The sequence below is a fragment of the Amblyomma mixtum genome, chromosome 4 (genome assembly GCF_055824585.1).
Source record: "Amblyomma mixtum isolate Tamu chromosome 4, ASM5582458v1, whole genome shotgun sequence".
Lineage (NCBI taxonomy): Eukaryota > Metazoa > Arthropoda > Arachnida > Ixodida > Ixodidae > Amblyomma > Amblyomma mixtum.
Genome location: NC_143015.1, coordinates 110,600,314 through 110,608,766, shown reverse-complemented (window position 1 = coordinate 110,608,766; position 8,453 = coordinate 110,600,314). Strand labels below are relative to the sequence as shown.

The window sequence follows — 8,453 nt, the reverse complement described above, 5'->3', positions numbered from 1 at the left end:
AATTTCCTTTCCTCAAATACAATTTCCATTTTCTTCACTACGGCCCCTCTTCTTTCAATCCCACTTCCTCCCTTCCTGTACGGTGCGGTTCGGGTGACCACCGCGGCGGTTGCTAGGCAACGGCTCAAGGTCGGTGCGACCACGTTCGAGGTGGAACCACGGCGAAAGTGCGACCATGCTGAAGAGGCGAAGTGGCTGGCGTAGTGTAGCTACCGCTACAAAAATAGACGAGTGCGATTTCCAGAAGGAAACTTTTCACCTTTCCTTTCGAATCTGTCCTATCGCTGTTTTATGCTACAATCCAGTTTCCCGTCCTTGATTTTTCTGCAGCGCCAACGGCGACGCAGCATCAACCGCCGTTGGGCGGCGCCACTGCCCACTCCCTTCGACGCAAGTCCACGCATTCTCTTTCTCCTACCGACGGCAATGCGCCGCTACCGCCGCACGCGGACCCCAGCGACAACATGGCGAACGACAAGGATCGGCCGCAGGTGTCGGCGGCTGGACCGCTCGACGCGCCACAGCAGCAGTCGACACTGTCCTCGAGAAAACCGTCCGGCGCTGCGGCGGCCTCGGGCCTCAAGGGGTCTGCCGGTGCGGAGGAGGTGCGTGGGTCTCCCGGTGCGGAGGAGGTGCGTGGTACGGCTGGCCGTCGTTCCTTCCTGGCAAATGCCAGGGAGACGAGCTGGATTTCCAGAGGGAAGAAGGGAATGTCGGATATGTCGAACGTCAGCTATGGACATCCTGCTGGGCCCTTCTCGCCCAAGGCTGGGGTGAGTGCCTTGTGAGCTCAGTTCGTTTTCCAGAGAGGGCGGCTTCTGAAAGTGTGCCTGTTAAGCACGAAATAATGAGAAAGCCTGTCATGGCTCATACTGTCACCCGTTAGCAGAGGGCGTCGCACCTTTGGCAGCGTTTGACCTGTGTTAACCCGGGAACTAAAAAAGATAGGAGAAAACGAATGGTCGCTTCGGATAGAGGTGTACAAAATGATCCTATAGCAGTAAAGTTTGATGACTGTAGCATAATTAGGTGCAAAAATGTCGAAATAGCGCGGACGTCAATACAGCCGCGGGAAATCGTCACGACATGGTGTCCTCGGCTTTCGGCTCTCAATACTTTAGTTGCCAAAGTGTCCTCGCAATTATTATCGGCCCATGATGCTTAGAGCGCCCATGGTTGTTGAAGAGTCTTGAGAAAGTTCCAAGCAAGCTCCCATAGACGAGGCGCCAGCTTTCCCTCTAGGTAACAGTAAGTAACACTATGCCACAGATAGCAACACCCGCCGTCGCAGGGCCACCGCATAAACGCTGCAACAATTTAGGCTGTCGCATCATACCCTTAATTGCGCAACTTAAGTGTACCTTCCAATTTTGTGTAGGTAAAGCCTGAGTAGTTGAAGATCATTTCACTGTAATTTCCCTTACGCGTAGGCACAGTAATTAGCTTCAAAAACGCAGTTGACATGGTGTGTGTGGAGCCGTGCACATCCTTACCCCAATTTCGTTTACCGTGGTTAGTGGCAGCCTTGAAGGTGCTTAATAGCCAGACGTTATTCTGCGAACAAATTACAGGGTACTAACCTGGCAACGTTGGTTCCTTTAGATCGCGTGATTTTCGATACTATGAAGGTCGCTGTCAACATGAAACAAACTTTATAACAATGTTTATTTTTGGTTTAAGTAAATACCTTTTCTCAATGTATTTCTTTTTCTACTGTTTCTGACACATTAGGGGCTAGAGCCTACATGTGGCATTTGCCGCTAGAAGCGGTTTTAAGTTGTTTTGACCGCGGCACGAATCACTCACCTGTCAACGCGGCGGTTGGTCCGAGATCCTTTTCTCATGCATTTCACCCAGATCTCTTGTGCAGTTTAGCGTGATTTGGAGGTTTTCGCATTCGTTCCTGCTAAAACGGGCCAAAACATTTTTTTCTCGTTTGACGCTCATGCACGTAGTCCACAGCAAACGTGACGGGGCAGGATAAAGGAATCAGTTGAGATTCCCTCTTTGGATCTCGTAGAGGGAAATTGGGTTGATGATAATTTTTGTAGGACGCTTGACATCTTGCAGATTCGAATTGCTCAATCACTTTGCAAGAGGACACTTTTGGAGAGGTTCACTTTATATAACAATTAAAAGCACAAAGGAAGGTACAAGCAAGGAGAAAACATATTTACATTTGACTGACTCGACGTGACGAAACCAGCCCTCGGTCCTGCCGAAACAGCTGGTTTTAAACCCTGTGTCCCTGCCCTCCGTGGGGAAAATAACCAATCAGGTACTGCGCAAACATCCACCCAATAACTTATTGGGACAATGAAACCATCAATCAGCAATTTGTAAAGGATAACACAGCCCATCAATGATTGGGGAAAGAAGGTAACTCATCGCGGCATACACTGTACACATATGTACAATTTCTAACATCGCGATTTTGGAGAATAATGCTTTCCTGCTGCGAGCTTCGCGAACACACTCACTTTCCCAACGTCCGGTTAACCCAAGTTCAAGGAAAGTCACTTCAACCCACCTGTTCAGCATCGTCGCTCCTCATGCCTGCAGCTAGCGTGGCAATATCCTGTTGACCGCGCTTCAAGCTGTCAACGCACGCCGCTCCAGACATGGGACCAAAGCCACGCACTGTGACGCGGGTCCGCCTCGGCGCAAGCACGTGCACACAGGATGCGACCTAATGAATCTGTCCCTCTCGGGAGTTTGACCTTTCCCGTAATCCTCCGCTATCCGCCCCCCCCCCCCCCCCCCCCGTATCCCGCTGGGTTGAGCTCAACCCCTTCTCTGCGATTGTGCGGAGGGCCCAAGAAAGAACGTAATGGGCATTCCACTAACGCGAACCGGATGCGGCAAACGATGTACAGCACCGCGAACTTTACTGAATCCTTCAGCTAGCTATGTATAATGCATTCGTAGCAGCCTTGTTGCGAAATTTAGTCTTGTTAGAGCGGTCTATCACGAGTAAGTTAATCCTGAAGCGATCACCTTCAAATCCCGTTATAATGCACCCATTCGTATAAGACCAGTGGGTATCGGCACTGGGGATCAATGAAACCTTGCACCTCCCGAATGCGAGGCGGATGCTCTACCACAAGCGATGGGACGCCGAAGCGGCCAGGCCGGCTGACGCGGAGACAGGGAGGCTTGTGACGTCACAGCATCAAGGAGCAGTGGTTGCATGCTCCGCCGCTAGGTGGACCTGTTCAAGGAAAAAATGTGGGGGCAAAATGCGCTTTCAGCTTGCTTTGCGCAAAAAAGGGATGCTGTGTTTTTATTAACTTCGCAACGCCAGGTTTCATTGGACGACTAAACTGGAGCGCCCAACTTCATTACAATTTTATAAATTTGTTTTGATGTGTGTGCTACACGGGGTATCCATGCTGTGTTTTTGAAGTTAGGCGGATTATGAGCAAAAAGGATTCTCTTTAAAAGAAATTTCGGCGCTCGTTAAAAGTAAGTCGTTAATATGTGTGTCACTTTCTGTTTAAACATTCTTATTGCCTTTAGCGATGAATGTGGCACAAAGGGTTACCACAATCACCCCGGCATGCTTTATCCCCTTTTCTGATTTCATCAGACTGGAGACGCACTTGCATAGATCTAGATGCGTGTACCGTACGGGCCTGATTCTTTCTCTGGACGTTTCTGCACACACACACACACACACACACACACACACACACACACACACACGCACACGCACACGCACACGCACACGCACACGCACACGCACACACACACACACACACACACACACACACACACACACACACACACACACACACACACAATACCACGTCGCATGATGTATTTGCGGCAGGCTGGTGTGGTATACGTGTATACGCGGTCGCATGGAACGTATACTTCTCGTTCCCCAGCAGCGCAGCAAATCGGCCCAGTATTGGAAATATACTGGAAAAGTAAACCCACCTATTCACAGTATCGGGCCAATTATACGTGTTGCTTGGGTTTTCGTCCTGTGTCCCGATTTTTGTCGTACGTTCGCCATATTTCAATGCAAAGAGCGCACGAAGCCTCTTAAAAGTCGCCTTCTATTTCATCGTTTTCTTGCAGCTCACTCCTCGGAAAAAAATGGCCATCGCTGGGATCGCTTGCGTCGCCACGGTTTTGCTGCTCGCGGCCCTCGTCACTTTTGTGTTCACGGGTCACACCCCGTCTCCAGCAGAGAGGAAGTACTGCGACAGCCTGTCCTGCCGCTTGCACGCGGAACTCCTAACGAGAGATCTCAACAGGAGCATCGACCCGTGCGAAGACTTTTCCGCCTACGTGTGCTCCTCCTGGTTGGCCCCGACGGACCACAGGGAGCACGTCAAGACGCCCGTCGACGACATGGCCTACTCGCGGCTCGCCATCTTCGGGGAACTGCTCATCAAGGGCGCCCTGAAGTTCCCCGTGGCAGCCAAAGCCCTGGACATGTACAAGTCCTGCATGAACGCACGGGACCACGGCGGCGCCCACCTGCCGCAGTTCCTGGCACTAATGCGGGAAATGGGTCTCAGCTGGCCGTAGCCACCGCGAGCCGACGCGAACCCCCTGGAGATGCTGGTGGCGTTGTCCTACAGGTGGCAGGTCCACTTGTGGTTCGAAGTCCGCGTGCTCGTCCGGCTTGGAAAATGGCTGCTGGCGTTCAGCCCCGCTCCGTCGCTGCCGTTCCTCTTGAACCAGTACGAGGCTGTCAAGGACCGTAGCAGTTACGCTGCGTATTGGATGGGATACTACGGAGACCTCAGCCTCAACAGCACGGCTCCCGTGGACGATGCCTCCCTCCAAGATACCATCGAGGAAACACGCAACATGGAGGGCACCGTGCTGATCAAGCTTTGCGAAATGATCTTTACTCGAATGAGGACCCCGGCTGCATTCTGCCTTGAAGACATTGGCAACCACTCTCAGCCAATCAGCTCGGATACCTGGATGAACCTTCTTCGGGAAAATGTAGCACTGAGTCCAGAACTGGCAGCCACTGACGACGTAAATCTGAGCGACGAGAAGCTCCTGAAGACCGTCGGGGGCTTCCTCGACGACTACCAACGAGCAAGACTTGTCAGCCTGTTCGGTTGGACGTTCGTCCAGATGTTCGCGCCCATTGGCGAGCCCCGGATGCTTCTGAGACGTTTCGGCGCCAGGCACAAGGTCGACGTCTACCGTTCCCAATTCTGCAGCTTCCACACCGAGTCTACGTACAAGGCGCTTGTCCTCTCCCTCGAAGTCGCCATCGACAACAGAGAGAAGGACCGGGAAGTCATTGGCGCCGGATTCCAGAGGCTGGTCTCAGTTGCCATCAAGAAGGTGGAGGGCGCAGCGTGGTTGGACGAGGACAGCAAACGCGTCGCCAGCGAGAAGCTGAGGTCGGTGAAGATGCGAGCGTGGCCTGAAGAGCAGTTGCTGAACAACGAAGCACTGGAGGAAATTTACAAGGACTACCCGAGCACGGGGAAACTGTTCGTCGAACTCTGGATTCAGGCACTCAGGGTCATGCACCGTGCCAGCGAGAGAGTGCGTATCATCAACGACTCGCAGGTTTACTGGGACGCTGTGAAGCTTGCACCCAACTTTCCGCCGTCCTACCCCAGGCTCGACTACGTTCTGGACACCCTAGATGTACCCATCTACATGACCTACCCTCCGCTCTTCTACAGTGACGGCACAAACTCAATGTTTTTCGGCGGCGTCGGGTTCTTGTTGGCGCTTAACTTAGTGAGGGCTCTGGACAGAGAGGGCGTCCGCTGGCTTCCGAACGGCACGGAGGTGGACTGCATTTTCTCCGAAGAGACGAGAAAAGCCTACCAGGAGAGAGACAGTTGCCTCAGCTCCTACGGTTTGGCGAGCGTGTTTCCGGAGTTGCCGGCGGCGGAGATTGCGTACGCGGCAATGGAAGACGCCGACAACGGCGAAGGTGTTTACGTCGGAAAGGACATTTCGCCGGACAAAGTCCTCTTCATGACCATCTGTTACATGTCCTGCACTGTGCATGGCTTCCAGAGCGCCTTCTCGTCAGACTGTAACATCGTCGTGCGCAATTCTGCGGCATTCGCCAGAGCGTTTGAATGTTCCAAAGGTTCCAAGATGAATGCCCAGAACAAGTGCAATTTTTTTGGTTGACCGGTTCCACTGGAAAGCTTGCATATTCCCGATGCCGTGACATTTCATGAAATACCGTTCCGTATTCACCTGATTTTGTGCATATAATTTGATGACCATCACAAACTACACTGTGGTTTAATGACCATGGCTTCACTCCTGAAACAGTCTACTTTTATGTCTAGTTTAAATAATGTGACCACTTTAGCTATTAATGTGCTCCCGGGATAGCCTTCATTCAGAACTTGTGATATATTTTGTTTATTTTTCTCGTTAACGACCTGGAGGACAGTGCCAGCGAACAGCACGTTCTGCTCCGCTCCAAATAGGCAGATTTAGGGCAAATGCTCAGAACTGGCGTCACTAATGGCACGCGCTTTCGGATTTGCAGGTTCATGAGGCCAGGCATAATTCAAGGGCGACGTATATGCCGCTGCGAAAGCGCTTATAGTGTTGTGCCTTCTAGGTTGAATGAGCAAGAAAATGTGTGCTGACTTAGTACGGGCGATCTGTGGCGTACACAGCGCTATAGCCGTGGCCACCGTATTAGCCGTTTACACAAATCTGGTTTACGCTTCAGAGCAACGCTGGACGAATTTTAGGGCTGTTTTTCCTTTTTTTCTGGTCTTTTCTGCTTTGTGGCCATGCAGCTGTGTCGCGGACATGCCGTCTTGTATGTTGCTGTTAGCTCTGCGCATTTGTGTAGTTGTGCCTTCCTCAGTTTGCTGCATCTGGGCTGCTGTATTATCCGAGCTCTCTGGCTAGCATCATTTGTATGTATGTAATAAGCGATTGTCTTCTCCACGCTGTCAAACTGTGTACAACGCTGTTTACGTCTCCCCAAGTGTCCATGTGCTGCTGACGTCCAGCTAGGTGCTTTCTTGACAGGGATCGATGTGTTGGTAGTGTCAAGGAATTGATGCACTGCGGCGTTTTTATTTGTGCACCTTAATAATCGGAAGCGTTTTTTCGTTGAACCGTTTCAATGCTTTGGTGTTTTGTTCCTTGTTTATGCTAGGAAGACAGTTCTCCGCCACCAAAAAGTCACTGACGCTTCAACGCCGTGGTTAGTCCTTCACATGACCATGCGGCAAGGAGGGCGCATAGTAACCTAGGTCCCATATAGCTCGGCGCCACCAACGGCAGTGGCGTATGGAATAGCATTCGGCGATGGCGACTAAATAAATGCTCTGGTTCAATTGGTTCAGTCCATGGCTGTAAAGACTCAGTACTAATGTTATTATGATAGGTGCAGGGTGCTCAATCGAAGAGGTCCAGGGCCGACTCTGGCCCAAGGCTCAATGGCCGAGCACGGCCCGAGCTCGGCCTGCCAAGCTCGGCCCGGTGCCCAGCCCGGGCCCGCTCCCGGCGACAGTGCTACGAATAGGCCAGTGTGTGCCGATAGACTCGTCCTTTATTAGTGACGCTCGAAAAAATTCGCTGTGGCTTAGCTTGGTTAAGCCCGGTAATTGCGAAAGCAATATCCGTACCTACGCCATGGTTCAGCTGGTAGTAGCTGGTGGTGGTGCTTGTGGTTAGAGTTGTGGTGATGCATCGGATATACAATCCAATCCAAATGATCCCGGCCGCGGCGGTTGAATTTCTTTGGAGGAGAAATTCGAGGCCCGTGTACTGTGCGATGTCAGTGCACGTTAAAGAACCCCAGGTGGTCGAAATTTCCGGAGCCCTCAACTACGGCGTTTCTCGTAGCCTCAGTCGCTTTGGGGCGTTAAACCCCATAAACCAAACCACTCCACTCCACTCCAATCTAATCTAATCTAATCCAATCCAATCCAGTCCAATCCAATCTAATCCAATCTAATGCAATCAAGGTCAAATGAAGGTCAATGGTGTTCACTTCCACACTGTCCTGACTGTGGGTGACCGCTATTCGACCAAAACGTGGTATTCCTGCAACTGAATGCTTGGCCAAGGCTGCTGTATAGTGGAGGTTTAAGAGCCTGAATCTTGTTGACATGCTGGAGAGGATTAACCGGTTGTCATGCAAAACTGTGAAAAGAAATAGGTCAGCTAAGCAGGAAGGAATACGTGGGTGTGGAGTGTGGGAGAGAGAGAAAATGCGGGCTTGAAAGGCTGTGTCCAGCTGTGACAGGGAGCATGGTATGACTGGCTGCGTTGACCTGCAAAACAGGGATAAGTGAATTAAGCAGCATGGGAGAAGGAAATACCAAGGGGCAAGAAAAAAAAAAGAAATTAAAGGAAGAGAAAATGTGGGAGGGTGCGTAAAAACTACGAGAGTGAGGGGGGGATAGGAATAGGAGGCCCTGTTATTTCCTTCTTCCATGCTGCTAAATTTCTTTCGTAATTGAATGAAATAA

At 51.3% G+C, this 8,453-nt stretch overlaps 1 pseudogene; it reads left to right on the top strand.

Moving 5' to 3' along the window:
- The first annotated feature begins 464 nt into the window (after positions 1 to 464).
- Positions 465 to 6,135, top strand: LOC149347847 (membrane metallo-endopeptidase-like 1; annotated as a pseudogene).
- The last annotated feature ends 2,318 nt before the right edge of the window (positions 6,136 to 8,453 follow it).